The 14,105-nt window shown below is 38.7% G+C and overlaps 1 protein-coding gene across 2 annotated transcripts in view; it reads left to right on the forward strand.

Annotated features, from left to right (window-relative positions):
* The window catches only part of CDK6 (cyclin dependent kinase 6), a 138,719-nt gene that overhangs the window by 58,867 nt on the left and 65,747 nt on the right, over positions 1 to 14,105 (forward strand). The window lies entirely within an intron of this gene.

Below are 14,105 nucleotides of genomic sequence, written 5' to 3' on the forward strand. Positions count from 1 at the left end.
AAGCTTGTTCCTGAATTGCTGTGATTTTTCATTTCCCAGTAATCAGTCAGTAGCAGCTTCAATGAGTATTTCTATGATTCATAAAATTCTTTAAGCTAAAATTGCAGAGTGTTGTAAAGCTGCCAACAGGACACTTTTTAAAAATTCTGTGTAAAAGTAGGAAAAAATAACTACAGAACTGAGAAGAAATTTGTCTGTGGTCGGGTAGCCTGTATAGGAAGGAAGGTGAAAAGACCCAGAAATAGAGTGCATCTGCTGAGGCAAAAACATAGCAAGAGCTGCTTGTAAGAGAGAACATTGCCAGAACTGCAATGTGAAGGATGTACATATGCTCAAGTATCTAATACCTGTGTTCTAGAAATTGTGTTTCAAGACCCATTAGTCAGTACCCTTAGCACTACTGTGAACAAGAGTTGTTCAGACTAAGGCTGGTCCACATGTAGGTTAGTACCTTGTTCGCACAGGTATTCAATTCTCGTTGCAGCTATGCTAAAGAGTATTAAAATAATTGAATTATTCAGTGACTGATGACAAATAAAATATATGCGCATAGGAGTGGATAATGGCTTTCACAACTAGAACTTGCTGTATCATTATTTTCTTACTAAAAAAATAGCTATGAACATGAGTTTTTTTAAGTTAAAAATTGCTTGGTTTTAGAACAGTTTGTGTTTAACACCTTCAAAATCAACTTTTGTCTGGGTATGTAGAAACCTAAATGGGAGTGTTACTCACAATGTGATAATGTGGTATGGTTTTAAATGTCAGTCTTCATTGCTCCTACAGACTGACTGCTGGTTAGAAGCTTTTACTAAATGTGTACTAGCTGACACAGGCCATCAATTTTCCTTTTCTGAATGTAACTTTTACCTTCGACTAGCTTTTTTGGTGTGTGAATTATTTTTTAAAAAAACAACCTTCTGGGTTTTAAATGTGCAGATATTCTTGACTTTAGTGTTCCCAGATAGTCTAAATTGCAGTTCTTCAGCAGGCAGTGAGTAAACTTTCATTGATTTCAGCAGGACCAGCTTTGTTTTGAAGTGTTTGCAGAAAGAAATGTTGCATTACAAAAGACAACATGTATCTACAAATATGTCAATTAATAAAAGCCTTAGCTTGTGAGGATTTCCTTTGGACTTATATTAAAAAGTGATAGTGCACACAGGCCAGTGATAAAAGGCACACTGCGTGCACTATCATTCTGATCAATACAAGGGCTTTGCAGCATTTCCTTCAAAAGAGAAGCTCGCTGCAAGATAAAGTACAAGAATCATCTTTTGAAGTATCAGATCATTCCGAAGATGCATCTTGATTCATTGCCCACAAAGAAACTCTTCAGATGGGACAAAAAAGCTTACTGTGAAAGTAATCCAGTAAAAACTGATCCAGCCCTAGTACTCTGGGTGCTGCAAATGGTAACTTCAAAGCAATCTCTCTCTGATAGCCGCTTATTTCCACAACACTAAAGAATCCTTCTGGCAGATCAGTCACCCAGGCATATTGCTGTCATTTAAAGAAACCTCTTCATATTTCCGTCAGTGAATGAATAAAAGATTCAAAGTAATGTTGCACAGGCTTGGTGGGGGGGCAAGGTGGAGATCACTACTCCCAGCTTGGTCGGACTGAGAACTGATACAGATCTGAAATAACAGGACCAGAAAGAACAAGGTCGGGCAGGGGATCTCAGATGGTGGGTAACAGGGCACGCTTTTGGTTTCATACAAAGTTAGACTCTTTTTCAAGTGTTAGTCTTGGCCCTTGGGGAAATTTTGAATAGGCTTTGTGATAAACAGAGAAGCTCTGTAGGACAGAGGACGTAAACTGATGTGACTGTAATTTTAGAGTTTGATAGCAAAAGCTATTGAACTGCCACTTTTTTTCCTGGTGTAGAAAAAAGGGTATGCAGTTCTAACCTTCTCTGAGCAAAGAAGCAAGTGGCTGTCTCGATGATCTGAAGAAATGAAAAAGAAATAAGGCATTTATCTATTTTTTTGTTGAGTTCTAACTGCCTTAAGGAAAGGAAATGAAGCTGGACCATGGCACACGAGAATGCTGAGATAAGCGCACACAGCTGTGATCACAGCATCTAGGTGGAGCTGAGGTTGTCCAACTTTTAAACCTGACCTGCATCAGGATCTCCATGAAACTGGCAAAATGTGTTTGTAGCACACTCATAATGCTTTCTTTGAAAACGTGTGCTTTACCTTAGATGGCAGCACTACTGATGGTTTTTTTTTTTTCTCCCATGAAATGCAAATAAAATTGTTTTATGTCTTCCTTTTAAAACAAACAAACAAACAAACACAACTTGTTTTCAGATGTATTGAACATCAGAAGGGAAAACATATCACTTTCTCTGCTGATGCTCTAAGTTGTTGAATATTAGACTCAGCTAAACTGATAATTAGAAAGCGAAGACACAAAAATCCTGCAGTTACTGTCAGTGAATAATTTTAGCTTATACTAGCATTTTATTTTGGTGTTTCTTTGGGATAAAAACTTTCCATCCATTTCTGGCAGTCATTTCAGCACAAATGGTTTACATGTCACATCACACAGGAACTTGGATTTCATTTTGTTGGTATAGTAGCAGGCGAGCATAAAATAATTTTCACTAACTGGGTTTACTTTGTAAAAATAAATATATAAATTAGTTACAGCAACAAAAACAACAACAAAGTTAGAAAAACCCTCTTCCAAAGAGGAGTGAGTACTTTCCTGTTTTCTGCCCACTGTTGCATTGTAATTTTCTAATAAATACCACCTGATAGTAAATAATGTGAATGTAAATTCTTGTCTGAGCTAATAGAATAGTTGAGACCACAGTCAAAGAACTTTCTTTTGCTTTGCCTTGTTTTGGGTTTTTTTTTTCCCCCTTTTTTTTCTATGACCACCTCTTCCTGATACTGTACTTTCCCAAATCCCCAGATTTATTTGTGTGTAATACACCCTGCAGAGTCCATTCCTATGTTGGGTGTGTTCCAGCAGACCTGGAGTCTGTTGCAGTTCAGCTTTAACCTGAGGGGCTTTGGGTAACCCTAAATGGGCCTGATTCAGCAATCGATTTAAAGCTTGCAGTTAATGTCAAACCGAAGATCAGACCTATGGAAATTAATCAAACACATCCTTCTGGTGAATCAAACTCAACATCTGGGCTGTGTTAAAGAGTGGCCTAATGGAATCAGTACAGTGACACTAGTTTTGTCTCTTACATAATTAGGAGCATGAATCTTCCTCTGACGTAACATTGTGTCAGAATGCACTGAGCCTTCAGTGTTGTGAAGAAGCTCATCACCTTAGGTCTGAGCCCCGATCTCCAGTTCTTTACTCATGGTGCATTTCTCCAGTCCACCCAATGTCCCTGAAAAGGGAAATCAGTCACAGACAGACATCCAGAGGATCAAAGTGTATGTTGTTGAGTTTGTCAGTGCTGCTGTTGAAAGGCTATTTAGGAAGGAAGTATGATTCAATAGGTTGCTTTATTTAAGGAAAATCTATCTTCCCTGCTAACCCAGTGTTCTGTGTAAAAAAGTCCATGTATACAGCTTTGTGAAGAAACAAGTTAATTGCTCTGATTTTTGAACATCTGAATAGCTGAAGGAATCTTTATTTCATCCTCCCAAACACTCTATAGGAAAATTTCCATTGCATAAAATGAGTCATTGATTTCCAGAGCCATCGTAAGAGCAAGTATCATTATCAGCACATAGTAATCTGTCTGCAGGTGACTAAAAACAATTCAATATATGTTTCTGTTGACTTCGCTTAGATCTGATCTTCACAAAGAGGGCTCAGATTTATATGAAAATAACAGTGAAAAACCATAATGCTTATTGTCACAATAGTATCCAAGGAAAATACAGAAATACCTGTTGGCAAAGTTAGGAAATTAGAATATAAGTTGATTTTATTCATCTGCATGATGATCATAGAAGATCATGTTTGAAACTGACTATTAACTTTTGTTGCCTGTCATAAGAAACTTTAAAGTTTTTAAGACTTGTCTGGAAGAGCAGCACTAGCTGCTCTCATAGAAAGACAGAGCATTTATGGCAAGATTGTTATTTTTAGAAACACTTCCTAGAGGTAATACTCTAAGGGTGCTGTTTCACAGTCGGCATAAGTAGATGTGACTTTGCTGCTGCTGCTGAAAGGATGGTCCTGCTTTTGACCACACGCTCCCATCACTTCCCTTGCCTCAGCATTAATGGTCACGCCCTTGCAGTCCACCTGGAAATGAGCCCCATAAAAAGAAGTTATTCATTTCTCAGGTGGATTGGCGGATGCAAATCACTGCACGGCCACGAGTGAAAGCACTGACACACGGGATGAGGGGGTGAGCAGAAAGATGGGGTCATCCACTCCCTAGACACCACAGTCTTAGATTTGTTGGAGTCAGTTATGAAACCACATCTGAAGTCTTCAGCTGAGGACTCAAATAACTAAACTAACTCAAAGACGGAAATGTTTTTCAAAACCTCGCGACTCATGCTGACTTGCACTGTTTTTAAGATATTAGATGAACCAGTTACTGGTTCACTTAAGGCTATTACTGTATCCAGCTTTAAGGAAACTTCTAAGGGTATCTGTATCAATGTTTGAAGTATTTTTTACCCCTCAATGCCAAGGCCTGGGTTCAGGGCTCTGTGCTGTTCCTCTGCAGCTGATGCCACAACTCACCCTTGAGTCCTGTCAGGAATGCAGGGAATGCAACCCTCTGTTCTCTTTCAGGCCCAGGTTTATCATGAACCATAAAAAGCCTATCTTTTAATCTTTCAAAGAAAGTAAATTATTTCACAGTAAACAAGCAAATTGGCTCCACATGAGAATGTTTTCATTGCCAGAAAACTCCTTTTCAGATCTGCAGACATTAGAATATACATCATACGATGTCAGAATTTGTCCACAAGAGCCGAGCATGTTTTGCAGCCCTGCAGCTGCACCAGTGCAACCTTGAAGAATGAATTTACCTTGTGCTGGTGGAAAAAGCGAAAAAAGGTGCAACCCCAAGCAGAGTTCATAGCAGAACCAAGGAATTTTCTGCTGGGCTGGACCAAAGGTTGACTGTGCTCACTATCAAAGGATAATGTACAACAGAGGATGCTTAGGAAGGAGAGTAAGAACCAACTTCCAGCAATCAGAAATTTAGCAGGAGATTGTATCTGGATCATTGTCTATAACAATTACTGAACTACCCATCCTCCATAATTTAATCTACTTACTTTTTGAACCATTTATACTATGGATTGCAGTTTACTTCCTTACTGTAAGTAAAGCTCTTTATTTTGTTTTAAATCTGATGCCTGATAATTTTACTTCATTTCCTCTTAATTTTGCTTTTGTGAGGCATTCCCTTCTCACCTCTGGGTGAAATTTGGTATTATTTTGCAGCAGTACAGTTCCATTGGTGCAGGAAAAATGCACTCAGTGCAAATAGGCCTTCACATGTTGATATGAAGAAAAAAAATGAAAAGTTCTCTCTTTCTCTTCTCTTTCTCTTCTCTTTCTCTTCTCTTTCTCTTCTGTTCTCTTTCTCTTTCTCTCCTCTTTCCTCCTCTCTTCCTCTCTCTCTCTCTTCCTCTCTCTCTCTCTCTTTCTCTTTCTCTCTCTTTCTCTCTCTTCCTCTCCTCTCCTCTTCCTGCTCTTTCACTTAAAAAGATACAGTAAATATTAGTAATGGTACAATACTGACTTACAGTTTTCGTACAAATATCTGATGAAGGGACTTTAGGATGTAGAAGGACTGAATTTATAAGGAACAAGCTGTAGTTAATCTGCTAAAAATGGGGGGGGGGGGTATGTGAACAGGGGAAGGACAGAAAATCACTACTGTGTATTTTATCTATACTATAAAAGATCATCCTGCTATTGTGTGACCTTACTTCTATCTTCTGTTTTCAGATATAAAAATATGTAGTGCCTTTCCCCCACCCAGTGATTTACATCTTCTTTGTACTATTTTTCTGTTGGTTTAAGCGGGTCTGTTTTTACATCTACTCCCAGAGATAATTGACTGGGTTGGATTGTAAAAACAGTTTGATTGTTTGACAAGGTCTCTCCCTGTGTATTTACAAAACTGTTCCCACATAATTTCAAACTATCCTGAAACACTGAAACACGACCTCAGGTTATGCTCTTATCAGAGCACACAGGGTAAGCAGGCATGGGCCTGTTCGGTACTTGAATGTGAGATAGGAAAAGGAAGAAGAGCTGAGAAAATAGCCTTCCCTCTGTGGAGCTCGTGCTATTCCAGAGTGAAGACAGGCGTCTGTACACTCCTGACGGAAATGCTCTTAGGGCTTAATATATAATAAAAAAGAGTTGCTGACACATTTTGGCAGTAGGAGGGAAATATCTTTAAATTTTCTCAGTGCACTGACCCAAGTCCTGCTGTAGAAAATATTTCTAACTGAAAATTGCCTTGTACAGGTACACCTGAAGGAATTTCTCTTTGCCAACCAATATTTAATATTTGTTCAGTGTCGCTGGCGTGAAATTCTAGAACTCAAAAGCAGAAGATGCATGAAATCATCCAGACCTTTACCGAATCAGGCAGGATTGTTCTATGTTATGTCACTTCTGATGTTTTGCCGATGTTAACTTTAAATGTGCCGAGAAATAGGGATTCCATCGCTTCCCATGGGAGCCTGTTCCAAAACCTCTATATAATCACTCTCAGAAAGTTTCCTTGATGTCCACCCTTTAATTTCCCATTCTTAATTTAACTCCATTATGTTCTTTGTTATTATATGCTGAATGGTAGCAGATGGCCAAGGCCTTGTAGTTGGCTTTCTGCATTAGAGAAATCAGTTAAATGTTGCTGTATACATTCACCTCTGCAAAACGTGAAAAGATAATTAATTCAATCAACAGTGGAAGTGTAATAGTCCTAGGTTATACGGATTTCAGTAGATTGTAGGGCACCAATGAATTAAACTGATTTCTATAGACTTCCCATCTTCTAGAATCAGAGGAAAATATATTATGCGAAAAGAATTAGTGAGCTATAAGGTGAATTCCTCAGTTTTGGGAATCTTACAAATAGCCTGGTAAAAAGCTGCAAAGATCACAGGCAGGCTATGAGTCACTGTTTAGATGCATGAAAAGAGCAAATGGAGCTGTTCTGCTTCTCTGTGGTTGAGAGATAATTTCGGGCAGGAACAGGCACAAGAAAGGACAAAGTTCTGTTTAATAATCAGGGAAGGGGGGACGCTATTCTCTCCAAAGCAAGAAGAATCTGACATAATTTAACAAATTAAATCATGACAGTAGGTACAGTTGATGTCTAAAAACATCAGGAAAGAGCCGGAGCCGGAGCAAGTGAGATAAAAAACCAGTGGTGGCATGAGAACTAGTTAGTTTAAGCTGGGCTTAAATAACTTTAGACAGGAAGTTAGAAAACAAGTAGTGAGATTCTGAAGTAGCATACAGTAGGGCTAATACAGGCAAGAAATATAACTGATTTGGGGAGAGAGCTTGATGGATGTCTGTGGTGCAGTTGGCAAATCTCGATGACTGAGGCAGTCCCTTCCTGTTCTATATCCTTGTATTTGCCCCTTCAAGATTTGGTGTGCATTATATAGTCAACTTTGATAAAGAGATGCACTTCAGGAGCTCTGCCTTGAAAGGAAACAGCTTCAGCAGGTCAGAAGGATTAGCATAAATGTAAGAGAAAATTCCAAAGAAAGAAATGGTGAGCTACTTAGCTTTATTAAGATGAGATGAAGCAAATAGTGGAGATGGTCTCATAAACCAAAGGAACCTGAAGTTAAAATAAAGGCTACCATGAAAGTGCAAAGAATTAAAATGAGATATAAAACAGAGAGACACTTCACTAAGGAAGCTAAAAGACAAACTGGAAGTTTCCCAAATAGGAGTGAAAGATGATCTGAAGGCAAAAATTGAATCTTTGTTGGGACAGCAAGTTGAAAAAGTCCAGATGGAGTGGGAAGTCTGATTGCAATGTTCCCCATCTGGAAATGGGATTAATCTAGCAAGTCACAGTAGTGAACAACAACCATCTTGACTGCTGAAAACCTGATCAGGAAGCTTTCCATGAAACAGAGGGTGCCAGAAAAGTTTGGATAAATTTGGAATTGGCTAACAGAAATAACCTGCAACAGGCACTTGAGCTGAAAAATCAGCATGTGAAAGTAAGCAGAAGCACAGGCTACTGTGGAAGTAAAGTGAACGCCTGGATGTAAAAATGAACCCGTTGGGAGACTGGGCTTTTTGGTTGTTTTTTTTTTTACTTAGTGTGGGTCCTGCAGACTTACATTTTCCCAGCAGTTGGTTTGCAGACAGCAAGTTCTGCTCTCCAGGGCAAATATCATCATGACATAGACATCTTGTAGTAGCTTTACAGTAAAGAACAAAAAAAAGAGGAATGACTGCATACTATTTGAAGACTCTGTACACTTTTGCTTTTAAAGTTCTGACTGATTGGAAAAAGGATCAGATTTTTGATCATTTGCTGAGCCTAAGTGACGAAAAGCAGATGATAAAAAAATAAAATTAAATTAAATTAAAACAAAATAAAATAAAATAAACAACCCCAACCCTTCCATTACAAAACATGAGCAATGAATCTAGTAAGCATGGATACAGGAGAAAACTCTGATGCAAAAAAGGAGGGAAAAAAAACACCTGCAAGTTCATGTTGATTTTATTCTAAGGTCATATTGTAGATTTATAGGAGAAATTACAAGAGCAGGGACTTTCTTCTTGTTATAGAATCATAGAATAGTTTGGTTCGGAAGGGACCTTCAAAGCTCATCTAGTCCAGCCCCCTGCAATGGGCCGGGACATCTTCAACCAAATCAGGTTCTGTTTCTTAGAAAGAAGGAGATATTATTTTTTATAATTTAGTGGATATATAAGTTGTATAATACCATGTGGGCCCCATGCAAGATTGTAAGCACAGAAACCTGCCATCTAAACAGCCAGTTCGTTGCTGACCAGCAGGGCAGAAGTAGTAAATTTTGAAGAAATATGTAGAGAGAGAGATGTGACTTCAGCTAGTTCTTGGGCTTTACCCTTAGCTATGATGCAGAAGAAAATGACAGCACCATATTTTGTACGGCTATTAACAAAATCAACACCTTTAACTTAAAAAGAATTATTGTTTATTACAATGAATAAATAGCACCCTTAATGCTATAGTACTTGCTTTTCACCTTGACTGTTAGCAGTTGATAGTGTCAGGTGGGTTCACAGGAAGTGGGAAAGTACACTAACTATCAAAAAGCTTTGGAGGCAATTCAGAGCAAGAGGTCTTTGGCTGGGACAAGTTGAGTAGCTAGCAGAAAAGGTAGTCCACAGTATTTCTTTCTCCTATTCTGCACAGATTCATCTGCTGTGCTTAAGGTAAATGACCTGGTTTTGGAAGGAACTCAACATTTTTAAGAGCCTTATTCCTAGGACAAATCATCTGAAAATACATATATTCTGTTCTGCAGAACAGGAGGAAGAATGCCTAGTGGACCATGAGTTGCTTCCAAAAGAGGTCTTTTATGTTGCACACACCATCTATGAATGGCAGAGTTTCCACTAAAGACAAGAAACTTCTGGCTGTACAGAACTGTCAGCTCAACAGCCACCCACCTGTGTTCCTGATACAGAAAGTTTATTTATGCACTGGAACAGACTGCCCAGAGAAGCTGTCAATGCCCCATCCCTGGGAGTGTTCAAGGCCAGGCTGGATGGGGCTTCGAGCAACCTGGTACAGTGGAAGGTGTCCCTGCCCACAGCAGCAGGGTTGGAAGTAGATGATCTTTAAGGCCTCTTCCAACCCCAACCATTCTATGATTCTATGATTGACCAACATTGCAAAATCATTTCAGGTGAAAAGCTGTACAATTGGACAAAAGACTGTTTAATTTTTTATTTTCAGTGTTGGAAATGGTTGTTACAAGTTCTTCTCCCTTCACCTATCCCTTTTCAAAACCCTTTTTGGCTCATACTGGGCATAAATTCTAGAGCTTATGGTTCCATGCCAATATTGACACCACATACTTAGATGATGATGTCAGTAGTATGGAAAGAACTTACACCACCCAACAAAACCCAGACATTTAGAGATAGTTAAGTATCTACAATATCTTCACTGTCATTTATATAAGAGAAAGTTTGAGGATAGGGACAGACTGAGTGCCTTGGTGAAGTTCTCATTGCAAGCTCAGCCCTAAGTGGAACTGTGAAGAATATGTTGGCAAAAAAAGTGTGTCCTCAGAAAATTTTTATATTCTCCTTTCATGTAGTTTACAGAAGGACAAATGTTTATGGCATATCCACTGGGATACCTGGAATGATCTCCTGTTCAGTTAAAAGCTTCCCAGACAAGAGCATCGTGATATGTGAATTGAAAAGGTGTTTAGCAGGTGGAATTTAGTGTCGTCTTTGGATAACACAACGCTGGTAGCAGATAGTAGTAGCCTGAAAGTTAAAGATGAGATACAGGATCAACAAGGAGTGGGGAAAAACAGCAGGTGATTAACTAGAGCTATCAGTGAAAGAAAGATTCAGCTGTGCCAGTTAAACTGTTGCACGTTTTGGGATTGGGAAATCCCTGCTCAAACTGAAGGAAGAAGTTTACTCAGCATTGACCAAATGGAAAACAAATGAAGGATATGCCATGGTTGTACAGCGAAGAAGTTTCTTCCTAGGAGAAAGGTGGATCCAGTTTGCTACAGTATCACTGAGAGTAGCAGTGAAGCACAGGGCTGCTGATGCGTTTGGACATCAGCGTGGAGGAGAAGATTATCAGTCACTATTAGCTGCTAGCAGTTGGCCATTTTTTGAGATGGCTGAGGATACACAAAACAAGGAACCAAGAGACTTGACAGTAGCGAACACTGTAATGAATTCTTCACTAGGTACAGGATCCCATGCAAATTGCACAGAAACTTAAGGGAAAAATTCTGTCAAGAATCTGCAATTTTGAAACTTTTCAGTCAAAGCTGGGGTTTAACTATGTGCCCTTGTAGAACACCACAAAAGGGACTGCAATCAGCATATAATATTCATTCTGATTGCATACAGAAGTCATTAAAGCTATAATGTGCTTCAGCATTCAGTCCAGGTATGAGCCAATGATCTACATTTATGTCATGCACACTGCATGGATCTGCATGGATCTTCTGACAGGAATCAAAGAGATTTGGACCACTTGGTTGATGCAGTAACTGTCCTGATTTGAGGAGCTCACATCGTTCTGAGGAAGAACTCATTATAATCTCTCATAAGTTAAAAATACTCGATGGCTTATAACATGGGCAGAAGCTTTTAAAGGGGTGGAAGGGGGAGGGAGAAGGGAGTGTGATACTGTCCCAGAGGGTTAGGAAAAATTAGGGGGTAAAAAACAATGCTGAAGAAATTCAGAGGGTACTTCTGTCCAGTGCTGACCTGAAGAAATGGATTGGTGAACAAGGAAGCCAATGGAAAGCTGAAAGGAAAAAGGAGGAAAAACCACAAGGGGAGTTCGAAAGTTGTTTGAATATCTCCTGACACAGAAACATTGTAAGTGGGTTTTATCTGACCAAGCGCAGACATCTTACTCTAAGCTAGTCCATTGAGTAAGTAGCCTAGTAGTAATCAAAGGAAATTCCCTAATCAGTATCATCAGTAAAGTGAAGAGTGAGTTATCTCAGCTTAAAGAAGACAGTTAACACAGGTCAGATGAATCAGATCCTGAAAGAACCTACTTCTTTCCACTGACTGTCAAGGGTGACAGGTTCAGATGTGAACATCTACATGGTATTCAGATGTGAAGTCAGCTGAGATGAATCCAGCCCAAGCCAGTCCTGGTAACATTGCTGTTTGGGCTCTTGGTGAGTCATAAAGAACATCACTGTCAAGGATTCCATCAAGGATTTTGTCAATATATCGGCAGAGCAGAGACAGCTCCCAGTGAAATGCAGCCTAATTGGAGCATAAAAGCAGTGGTGTGTTTCAGATAAATCTGTAAAAGCAATTAAGCACTCTTTCTGGAATATAGAGCTGAAATAATAAGAACCACCGCGCAAATTACACAACATATGCAAGGCCAGTTGGGAACCTAAGCTATGTGGGCAAGCAGGTTTGACTGAAATCTGAATGGAATTGTGGGAGAGCCAGTGGTGTTTGAGGAGATACCTGTGAGAGAAGCGATAGGGAGCAGCACACAAATACTTACAGGCACACAGGACACACGCCGACGTCAATAGGAACAGCCACAGCAAAATACTGAGAAAGCTAAGAGTTTCTGGTGGAGTGTTTGGAATAAGTCCTAGAGGAAAACTATATCCTGTTTGATTTGTTCAGGGAAAGGGGATTTTCTGCACCTTTTTATGAAGCAAAACAAAGAAATACATGACTTCCAGCACTTCATGTCTTCTTGCCCCTCCTCACCTAGCCTATAAAAAGTAATACAACTACCCTATTATTAAATTTTTGGGCAGAAGTCACTATAAACTAGTACATCCTGAGAAAGTCGTGTCTTTGAAAAACATGGGATGTTTTTCTTCTACATATACATTGTTACATACATAGCAGGAAGATTTTGGGTGTAATAAAATGCAATGCTTAGGTCTGTGAGTATCTTAACTACCCCTAAAAGCAAGGGATGAGCTTGAAAGTTAAAGCTATCAGGAAATGCCAGTGTATAATATCTTTGGGAGTACCATAAATCAGTTGAGGTTTTCCAGAGTGGTATGAACATCTCATAATACTGTTTAATGTTCAGGTAATAATTAAGAAATATTTTTTAATCCACTTGGAATACCAATAACTGATATAGATGCAAACTAGGTGCTAGTTTGTGCTAGTACGACTTTTGCCAACTGGCTCCATGGAACAGGCTAACTAGCCGTTTAGTTCACTCTGGCATAAAGCCTGGCACTTCTTAGATGATGGTGAACAAAAATTTTAGCTCTTTTGCAGAGTTCACTATGAAGTATGGAAAATGCATGCTTTTTCACAAAATGTTAAGACCGTTAATGGAAACCTGGTTGTTTCTGGTTCTTTTAGAGTGCTTTCTGTTGAACAGGGTAACTGCATTCTTCATGTGCAAGAAAGGAACATGGCATGGATTTCATGTTAGAGTACATAGAGTCATGTTGAAGGCTTTGAAATTCCAGTAAAAAAACAGAAGAACCTTTGAGTATGTGTTAATTTGGAGGCAGAGGGATACTTTTTCAGGTGTTCTGTTTGCATCAAAGTGTAATCAAACAAAATTTTCCTGGTTATTCTTTATTTTTGACCAGCTTCAATGTGAGTACTTGAGTAAATTTCATCTAATATTAACTAAGAGTACTAGATATTTCTTATGCTCGTTAGAGGCAGTACATTTTTGGCTACCTTGCAATTATATTATTGATCACTTCAAAGAATATGCTTCCATAACTGATATTGTAATTTAATTGACAGTATATCTCAGAAAAAAGACTTAGCTGGTGCTTTTTAAGTCTGCTTTATTTGGCTGTACATTTTTCACATTATTCTTACATGTTCTGCTTCACGCTGCATTTGCAAGGACAGAAGCAATCAAGTCATTTTTAAAATGCAGAAGATGACTGCTGGAAAATTTAAAAAACTTGGTGTGCAGTTTAGTGTGCTGGGTTGATCTGAGCGCCATGTCACATTAAGAAAAAAATATCTCAAAACATGCTCAGGATAACATCTAAACAGAGAGGATCAGAGGTGTGTAAGTATCTTCTTAATGTAATGGTATTTTCCTTAATTTTCTTTACATATTTATATTATGGCTCCATCAGATGAAAACTGCCTTGGAAACATAGCTTAAAAATTGGAAGTGCTTTACTGGTTTACATTTTCTTACAGCTATTGCACTAGGTTATAATAGCTACATACTTCAGCTGGCAAAAATCAGCATGGCTTCATCAAACTGAGCCAATTTATAAGGCAAATAAGAGGATCTACCTTTAAATCAAAAGCTAATATTTTGCATTTGGTTTATTTGTATTTTATATTTAAATTTTTTACTTAATTGCCTTTTTGTTCCTCTTTCGCTGTCTGATGCTGCTCAGATGCTATTGCTTTGAAATGAATGGGGCTATTTAAGTTAATAAAGACACAGCTGCCTCTCTATAGATTCAGTGTTAGTAAGC

The sequence above is a fragment of the Patagioenas fasciata genome, chromosome 2 (assembly GCF_037038585.1).
Source record: "Patagioenas fasciata isolate bPatFas1 chromosome 2, bPatFas1.hap1, whole genome shotgun sequence".
Taxonomy (NCBI): Eukaryota; Metazoa; Chordata; class Aves; order Columbiformes; family Columbidae; genus Patagioenas; species Patagioenas fasciata.